Here is a 10,530-nt window from a genome sequence, read left to right as displayed (position 1 = left end):
TTCCATCCGCTCTTCCCTCTTCTACTAGTCTTCCATCTCAAGGGCCTCACGATCGGCCGAGCTAAGCAAGACGGCACTGGAATGGCTTATCAATCAGGCAGACGCTGATATAGAGGTCACCAGGACAATGTTCACCCCAGCCTCACAACTCACCATCTCCCCCCCCTTGTTGTTTCCTCTCCTCCTTGCGTCTTTCCCTGGCGCTCAACGCATTAAGATAATATCCCTTTCATTTATCAGGTCTTAGTTTCTAGAAGATGGATGTACTGTAACCTCCACTACTTCCCTCCTTCACTGGTACGAACTCAACATTGCAATGATTTCGTTTCATTAATCACGTAGGTTAGGTTATGAACTGTTCCGGTGTAATATAAGACTTAAACATTTCATCTTACACACACACACACACACACACACACACACACACACACACACACGCCACGATTGATCATTCACCCTTAAATATTTGGATTATTACGAAAACAAATCTTAAGAGTCAGTGACCCCGGCAGATGGTTTTAAATATTATCAATAGACTATACGAATAATCCTATGAGAAATAATACATCTAAATTAAACTTACCTGACTGAAAAAATTGAAGAGACATCCAAGTATCATCTGCTAAACCTAAACGCAATGTATAATAGTTAAACAATAATATAATTTATTCAGCTGAGTAAGTTTGTCATAATCATCAGTAAATTTATCAACTTAATGAATTTTGATGAATAATATTACCCCCAAACTCCGCCAGTGTCTAAGTCACCTTACCTCCTTTATCACCACCTCACCTGTGTTTCAGTTACCTTGCCTACTCCTCCTCCTCCTCCTTCACCTCACCTGTGTCTCAGTTACCTTGCCTCCTCCTCCTCCTTCACCTCACCTGTGTTTCAGTTACCTTGCTCCTCCTCCTTCACCCCACCTGTGCAGCTACCTTGCCTACTCCTCCTTCACCTCACCTGTGTCTCAGCTACCTTGCCTACTCCTCCTCCACCTCACCTGTGTCTCAGTTACTCCTTGCCTACTCCCTCCTCACCCACCCCACCTGTGTCTCAGCTACCTTGCCTCCTCCTCCTTCACCTCACCTGTGTCTCAGTTACCTTGCCTACTCCTCCTCCACCTCACCTGTGTCTCAGTTACCTTGCCTCCTCCTCTTTTTTCACCTCACCTGCATAACAACATTATTTAACATTCACTCTTCTCCTCCCAAGTCAACTTCCTCCATCGTTGATTATTTTTTTTTATTACTAAGGAAACTTATCCGAGTTTGGTGATATACACAAGAAAAGTTATACGTCAAGAATTCTCAGAACTTCCAAAACCTCAAGATGTTGGTAGTAGGTCCTCCTCCCTCCCAACACACACACACACTTTGTATTTGAGCTGTCCCATCTAAGTTAATATATGTCTTATTTGTGTCCTTATGTCACTTGTATATTGTTGTAATTCGTCCATTCCCAATATGTAACTGTATTTTTCAGAAGCTCTTTCAATAAACCATATTATTATTATTATTACACACACACACACACACACACACACCGAGGCCACTGACCATCTCAAGGATTACTATTATGGAGTTTTTATTAATCGTGAAAAAAAGTAACGCATGATGCTACGTATTTCATGAGAATTTCAGCTACGTTACTTGATTTCATTATACTAGGTTATGGTTATTAGGCTACGCAGGTGAAGGTAAACAATGGTGATGTGATTAGTGTGATCGTTAAGGTGACTAGTGAGTGGAGATCACAATGGTCCAAAGTCGTAACACTCACAATAGCTTGAAGGTTGTGTTACACCGTCCACACACTACACATAAAGCATTAACTAGATCGAAAAGCATCAGGACCGAAATTTATGTAAAACGACCTTATAGAAAGTTGTTAATTATTAGCCATAGTAAATTCTGGTGCAGGAGACGTACGACCTACCCACCAGAGGGGAGGAATTGTTTTACCTGTTATCACCTGAGAACAAGGTAAAGGACCTTCAAGAGAACGTCAACAAAGAGGTGTTAGTGTAGTCATTATACGTGCAACAATTACGTCAGTCAGAGCAAATACTTACAAGCACAAAATACTGAACAGACATTTAAGCAAAAACAAAAACAATAATTTTCAGAATAACAAAAGAAATTCCAGACCGTAAATAATTTCACTTATGTGCTGAAGTTTTAACAACATGGCAGATATCGTCATTAGAAACCCATCTTGTGTTTTAGTGTAAGCACATAATTCATCACGCAATAAGTCATCGTCCTGCACGTCAACAAAGCATTTCCACTACCTCAAAGATATAAATTCTCACCGGCAGCCATTAATTACTAATAAGGTCATGAATTACTGTAATTGCCAAAGGTAATCCCTCTTTATTGGTACACGCCAATAATTACTTCACAGAAGGAGAATTTGCTTGTTCATCAGAATGTTTCACACACCCTAACAATAAGCTAAGCGTGATTTAGCCTTTACAAGTGTCACTATACTCACATCTTCACCATACAAACTTCAGTGTCTTAAGACGGACGATTGAGGAATTATTATAAATGTATGTTAATAATATCAGTATATGTAAGTACCAGCCTTTTTTTTTTACATAAATTTAGTGATCATCTTTTATCTTGATATATTTTAAGAAATAATTTTTCGTCGATATAAATTAAATTAACTTGACATGAGATAAAAGCGACAACACATCACCTTGGTTAATTTAAGAGATAACGAACAAGAAAAATTATATAAATCGCGAGGTGAAGTGAGGTAGACGGCAAAGACAGAACCTGAGTGTCATATAGCACACACGCTGAGGGCCGGGCCGGGGTGTTGGGGCCAAGACGCAAAACCTTACATGTACATCCAAGTATAATCTAGTGTTCTTGGTGTTTTACACAAGTCGACCTTGATGCAATAATAGTCTGGCTGAACACTCTTGCCAATGACAGGTAGTCACGCCCCATGACTACTCTCACCCACAACTAACAATTATTCCACTGAATCTTTTATCAAATACTCTTAAATCTTTTTTTTTTAACACCAAGAGTAATTGTCTGTATTTTTGTTTATTTTTCGACAGTGGTATTATTTTATTCCTGCAACAACCATACAATCGGTTAAAAAAAAGTTATTATACTCGATTTCACATAAAAGATGAAGGTTGGTAGAGAGCATTAAAGAAACACCTAAACCAGGAGGAAATATAAGTAACACAAAACACCAGCCAGACAACACATACTGTACAGGTAAATTAAACTATTAACATCACCTTCAGGTACATAATCTCTATTGTATAAACTTAAGAGGAAGAGGAAAAACACACCTCGCTTATCTACTTTCAACCTCTCAAGTCCTAGGCACCCACAGCCCCCTCCCTCCCTCCTCCTCCTCCTCACCTTCAGACCACAATGTGAATGCCAAAATGAGTGCCAGAGAGACAAAGAACCACAGAGTCAAAAGAATACAAACTACACCTTCATACAACAACTTATGAGAGAGAGAGAGAGAGAGAGAGAGAGAGAGAGAGAGAGCTACACCTTGATGTATTCCTGTAACTAACACAGAAGTATGAACCAGTGTAAAAGATGAGGACTCAAACCGTTCTACCAAGCAGCTGTAGAGGTTCCCAGCATAAATCATCTTTGCGCATTTAAATCACAAAACAAATAAAAAATTTCCAACAACAATAATAAAAGAATTAAGTCGCTGTTATCCATTTAATTTACACGTCTTATGTTTATTTACACACACACACACACACACACACACACACACACACACACACACACACACACACACACACACACACACTACTTCCTCACCAAAAGTTTTAAAGCATGGAGGGAAGGTCACAGAACCAGTCCAATACAGGCTGCTTCACCATCGTATGTGTGTGTGTGTGTGTGTGTAAACAAACATACATACACGTGTAAATTAAGTGGATAACAGCCTTGTGGAGAGCATGTACAAATAGAGGCCGCTTTAAATCCCCATCTACCCCGCCAAGTACTCCATATTAAATTAGATACAAGCATCAAACCTAATGTTACGTCCCCCTTCATCCTTTGATATCCAGACAGCGTGTAAGGGAAGCAAATAAACCGATTTAGTGAGAGGTAATTAAATGCTCGTCTAAACCGCACTTCTTTGTAATTATAAACGGTGGTAAGTTTTCTTTAATGAGAGACGCCGGAAGTACTGCAGTATATGGTGATAGTATTTATGAATAACTATAGTGATAACAATAAGAAGAAGAACAACAAGAACAAGAAGTACAACGAGAAGAACAAGAAAAAGTTACAACATTTAATCATCTTTGTTTTCATGGACATACAACACTACTAAGCCACATTAAATTTATACCTTGAAAACAGTGCTCTTGAAGACAGGCTTTAAACTGAATGGAGAGACCAATGATATACCTAACTCCATACTGCTGTGGCTGGTGAGACACACACACACACACACACACACACACACACACACACACACACACACACACACACCTCTCTTCCATTAACTACCGAATTACATTCCCACCTTTCCACTTCTCTGTCTCCCCCTCTCCCTCTTAATACAATACAAAATTAATATACTATAATATATAGAATAATATTATATAATACAATAAGAACATTCGACAGCTCGCCACCTACACAGTATAACCATTTCCCCGGTACAAGATCCGTAAATCGATTAACATCCAGGTTTCCAATTACTGCTGGGTAAACAGAGGCAAATGACGTAAAGAAACTTAACCGTATTTTCGGATAAATATTGAACCTAACCGTATTTTCGGATAAAAATAAAATTTAAACTTATTTTCAGATAAATATTAAAACTATTTTATTGTATTCTCTAATTTGTAGGACCGAGGATTCATCATCAAGTGGGTTCGTGTCAAGTGGCTGACGTATGAAAGTGGTTGCGGCAGTAAGGAGCCCTTTGCGTGAGCCAACCGGGAGGCACCAGTCGCTGCCAGGGGGAAGAAGGAGGGTGCTGGCAACTGATAAGGTTGGGTGGGTTGAAGGTAACTGATAAGAGGCCACGTAGGTCAGGTAGGAAAAACCTTTATCAATCTGTCAGTCAGATAGTAGGAAAAGCAGACATAGAGCTTCCTGACGCAATTAAGAAAAAGGTTAACTATTTTCAGATAAAGTTTTCTCACAGCCGCGGTTTCAGTTTTTCCCCTCAATATCATTAAAAAGGTCATAAATGTTCAGATACGTGGAACTAAAAAAAGCTCTTTCCACAACAGCGGTTTCAGTTTTTTCAACAATCATGGCTTTTGAACTCTCCTCATCACCGTGAAAAAAGGTACGGCAGTGTATAGCGTAAAGGCAAACTCCATTTAAAGAAGGTTACACTGAAATATTCCCGCACCCTAAATATATAATTAATAAATGAATAAATAAATAAAGAAAAAGATCGCGTGGCAGGTGATATCACTAATGGGAAGAAATTCCACGAAAAACATCCAAATGGCATAAAAAGAACAACTTGGGGCGCGCTCGCACACACACACACACACACACACACACACACACACACACACACACATATATATATATATATATATATATATATATATATATATATATGTGTGTACACAAATGTATTGGATATGTAATACACTCACAAAATACACCTATACAGACAGCCCTATGGGGATTTAATTATGGGATGGCCTTTGATTTTCACTGATAACTTATAGGTCATCACCGTGTGTGTGTGAGCGTGTGTGTGTGTATACGCGCTTGCATATTCGTACAAGGGCGCATGTGAACGTTTATGTGTGTGTGTGTGTGTGTGTGTGTGTGTGTGTATACAGTGTGTATGTGAGATATGACCACATACAAGACACATATCATGCAAATTTTTACTACTCGCCTCGACTCACAAATTTGAAGCAACACTGAAAAATAAAAAAAAATAAAAGGAAAAAATCCACACAATAAACTCTGGTAAAATATATGTACCACCGACACCCGAGTACTGTACTTCATGACGATAACAACGGGTAAGATCAATGAACCAGGAGAGTATACAAGAGGCTATATGCATTCTAAACAGAGTACAATAAAGAAAAGTTTGAAGAAAGTTGCCCAAACGTAGCCAAACTCTCAAACAAATATGTGAAATGCAGACGTTTATATGCAAAGTATGTAAAGGTATGAGAGGGTAGCCGCCTGGGTTGACGACCAGGCCAAGAGTGCCATCATTTTTCTTTGAAGGGTGGGGGGGTGTGAAATAATTGAAGAAATTTAGGAGGAGGCAGTAGATGGCGGGCTGACGGTCTAGCTTAGCTGTGTGTGATAATCTTATACCCTGGACTAGTTACTGTGGATAGTTTTTAAGAGCTGGGTTTTTTTTCCGGTTAACTGTCCATTTTAGTACTAGACAGTCTACCCTATCCCATTTAAGGGTGTTTTGAAGGTCATATTTCATAATCCGCCGACCATACTAACGGCCACTGTACTGGTCTAGGGTGGGTTGTCTATTGCCTGGTTGCGTGGCAGTGTCAACCTCCACAACCCACCCACCCACCCACCCCTTAAAGCAGTGAGTGACAGCGGCTCCACCCACCTCTCCTCCCCCCCTGAGGCCTTGCACACCCCCTCTCCCCACATTTTGTGAGACAGGGAGCCCCCTCACCTCACCTGCCTATCACTCAGTTTGTGGTGCAGTGCCCCAACCGCTTTCCCTAAACACACCACCTAGTGCGTCGCAGCGCCCACCCCCTCCCCTTCCCTCCTACCACCAAGTGTGTGGCAGCAACAGCCTCCTTCCTTCCCCTTCCCTCCTACCACCCTAGTGTGGCAATGGCAGCCCTCCCCTTCCCCCGCCTGTTGCTTCCTCACTGGGGCTGCTCCTCGCCCAAGTAAATCATGAATGCATTTGAATGAATAGCGTAAACAAACATTTTTATCGGAGAGAAGCGAGGGAGGGTGCCTGGAGGACACGCCCAGCCTCTTACTGCCACCTGCTTTTTCTCCTTTTTTTTCCTTCGTGTTTTTTCCTCAAAAGTAAACATGATATTATACTATGAAGAATAATGCTTCTAATTATATAATGAATACATACATACATACATACATACAAAAAAATAAATAAATAAATATAATATATATATATATATATATATATATATATATATATATATATATATATATATATATATATATATATATATATATATATATATATATATATATATATATATACATACTCACATAGAAGTAAAAATAAAGGTGGATATCAGCCCAGAAGGAGGCGGATAAATAATTCTTAATTCTTATCGTTAGGTCCCCGGCGCCTTGATACTGGCTGACGCTCCACAATATTCTCGCTCCCAGGACATAATCCCCGTACTGAATCAACTGCTTACCACCACATATACCACTTAAAACATATTCCTTTATTAAGACCACTCTTTGGCAATCTTGTACTGTACTGCTTTTGGTATTAACTTAAAAAGTTATTCATCTCTTAAATTCACTTCTTAAAAACTTGAGAAACTTTAAGCGTCTCCACCTGAACTTATTTCACCTATAGATTAAACACCCCAACGGTAACCTAACCTAATCTAACCTATCCTAACCTCTCCCGCCCCAGATAGTGTCAGGGTGCAGGTTAATCTTCAGGTGAAATAAGCTTGAGTGGAGATTCTTCAGGTGTTCCCAACTTTATAATACAATCCTGTACTAAATTCACCATATGTTGTGAAATATTCCGACGTTCATTAATCTCGCTCGCCATCATTCTTATACCGAGGCCGCTAAAACCACATAGTACTACCTACAGTTATTATTAAAAGCCATAATATCACTGGTGTTGAACTATCCATCAATGCCATAATGGTATAGAGAAGGTGTTCAATAGGACCATTATCGCCATCACCGCCGTCAATTAAAGTCCTGAAGGTGATCAACTGAACAAACGCCATGTGGAAGTAGAGTGGAGGTGTTCATCAATACCATAACAAAATAACAAATGGATGGAATAAATGGAGTAACTAAACCACTTCCACTATGGCTACTGAGAGCTGGTGAGTGTGCCGGGATAAGAACCTGAAGGTAAGGTTAATTAATACAGGATGTTACGTAGATTGTAAACACTGTATGACATGTTGTATGATTTGACCCAGTCTCCCTTACCCCACCCCACCCCGCCCCACCCCACCCAACCCAACCCCGCCCCACCCCACCCCACCCACCCCACCCCACCCCACCCGACCCCAACCTCCCTGTCCTTTCCTTGGGCTGGAGAAAACACACATACCCGACAGCAATAAAAGAGATAGTGGGAATAATTGAAACCAAATGATAAAATCAACCATGTAAGTCAGGAACAAAAACCAGTCACTCAAGATAGGCAGGCATAGCGGTGACGACGCAACTCAATATCAGTTAATGCCTCAGCCTGTGTATCAAAACAATCATACAGTGTTAGCTCCATATCTGCCCTCGACACAAACAAACACTCTGGCTGTTACACGTCACCCGTACAGTACAAAGGAAAACACAAACTCAACAAAATGTGTGTAAAGAGAACGATACAATAAATATTTGTAAAATGGTGGTGTGGTGTGTGTGTGTGTGTGTGTGTGTGTGTGTGTGTGTGTGTGTATCGGCGATGTATGGAAAGGAAATGGGTAGGTTAGAGTGTGTGGGAGGTGACGTGAGTGGGGAATGGGTGGATAGGAAGAGTGCGGGTGAACTGTGTGAGTGAAGGGTAATTGGAGTGTAAAACGTGAGGAGGAGGTGTGAGAGAGAGAGATTATGAAGGTAAGTTGGCTTACAGTATCCCTGGCTGCGGGTTAGGACGGGAGGCAGGAAGATGATTGATGGGTGGGGCGTCGGGGGCACTGTGGGTGGTGGGGCGGTGCGGGTGGCATAGTTTGTAGACTGTGAGAGACTGAAAGAGGTGGATACTTAGGAAGGCGAGAGACTGAGAGTTGGATTGCCTGGGAGGTGAGATGCTGTGTGGCATGTCTAGTCTGCTCAGCATATAGTACAGTGCAGTGGCAGGCATCGGTGTATGTGGAGAATGGACACTCATTTTAGCGGGAGTTTACCATTCACTGTTTTACCAAGATTATGTGCATCCCATTACGCGTGCCTTCAGGTAACCTAACCTAACCTAACCTAACCTAACCTAACCTAACCTAACCTAACCTAATCACAGGGGCAAGTGTTTCTGGGAAGTCATTCTGCCTTTTGAAGATTCCGTAATCCCTTTTAGATCTTGTTTAGGCCACCGAACATAAACAAGAGGCCATTGAGAGGTATCTAAGGAGGTCAGGGGTCACCAGAGGACAAGATTTATACTTACTGTACATTATTTAAACAAACGGCACCAACTACAGCAACAAGAAAAATTGAAATTAATACACAGTTCCAGATTGACTATGATAGTATTAAAGATTTTTTTTTCTGCTGCTTGTGTCAGTCACCGCTACTAATATTAATCCTAACTGACTTACTAATTAACTGACGTAGATAACTTTTCTGACTGACTTACTAATTAAATGACGTAGATAATTTTTCTGACAAGTCAATCATGAAGCAGAATGCACTTACGTAACCAACGGGAAATCACCGAATGAAATTTTGTTCCGGGAGAGTATAGGAACTGAACTTGGTGTTGAATTGATATTATTTCACCATTGGACGGTCGGTAATCAATAACTTCCTCAATTAACAACCATCGAGTCTTGTGATTTTCATTAGGAAGTTGAGGGGATTTTTTTTTTTTTTACTTCTGAGGACAAATGAAAGTTTAACTGATTACGTTAGTGGGGACAAGGAAGGTAAGTGAGCAAAACAAGTAGGAAAATAATACGGTTCACATACTTTACATACACCTACACCTTATGTACAATATACAGAGCAGGAAACAACCAGAACTACATCATATATTTACCACAGAGAGAGAGAGAGAGAGAGAGAGAGAGAGAGAGAGAGAGAGAGAGGCGTTTACGATTCCCTCAGTATAACGGAGCCGTGAGTTCACAAACACATCGTCCATTGACACTCGTAAGTAGGATAAAAACTGACCTATTCTACCGCACCGAGGAGCTACTACCACAATATTACCTCGTTCATCATCGACCTTCTCCGTGACCCAAGAACACCAACCTAGACCACCAACAATTCCGAAGATATTAATGTATGAAATATATTACGCTATAAAAGATAATGAACGGGTTTATCTCTCTCTCTCTCTCTCTCTCTCTCTCTCTCTCTCTCTCTCTCTCTCTCTCTCTCTCTCTCTCGCAACGGTGTGTCAAGACCCCGCGAAATTTAGTTGTCCGCTAAAGTTAGGACGCCACCAACTTGAGACAAGGGGATTGGGTCAAGGGTGTGGTGGTGGTGGTGGAGGTGGTGGTGGAGGTGATGGTGATGGTGGTGATGGTGGTGGTGGGGAGCGTTATCCTCTATCTCCAGCGATGGTGATGGTGAGGATAGTGTGGCCCTAATGATGAATACCTCCATCTATAGTGGTGATGGTGTTGGTGAGAGGAATATAACT

Source organism: Homarus americanus, unplaced genomic scaffold, assembly GCF_018991925.1.
Source record: "Homarus americanus isolate GMGI-L3 unplaced genomic scaffold, GMGI_Hamer_2.0 scaffold25483, whole genome shotgun sequence".
NCBI lineage: Eukaryota > Metazoa > Arthropoda > Malacostraca > Decapoda > Nephropidae > Homarus > Homarus americanus.
The sequence above is the reverse complement of the archived record's forward strand: the minus strand, read 5'-3'. Positions refer to the sequence as shown.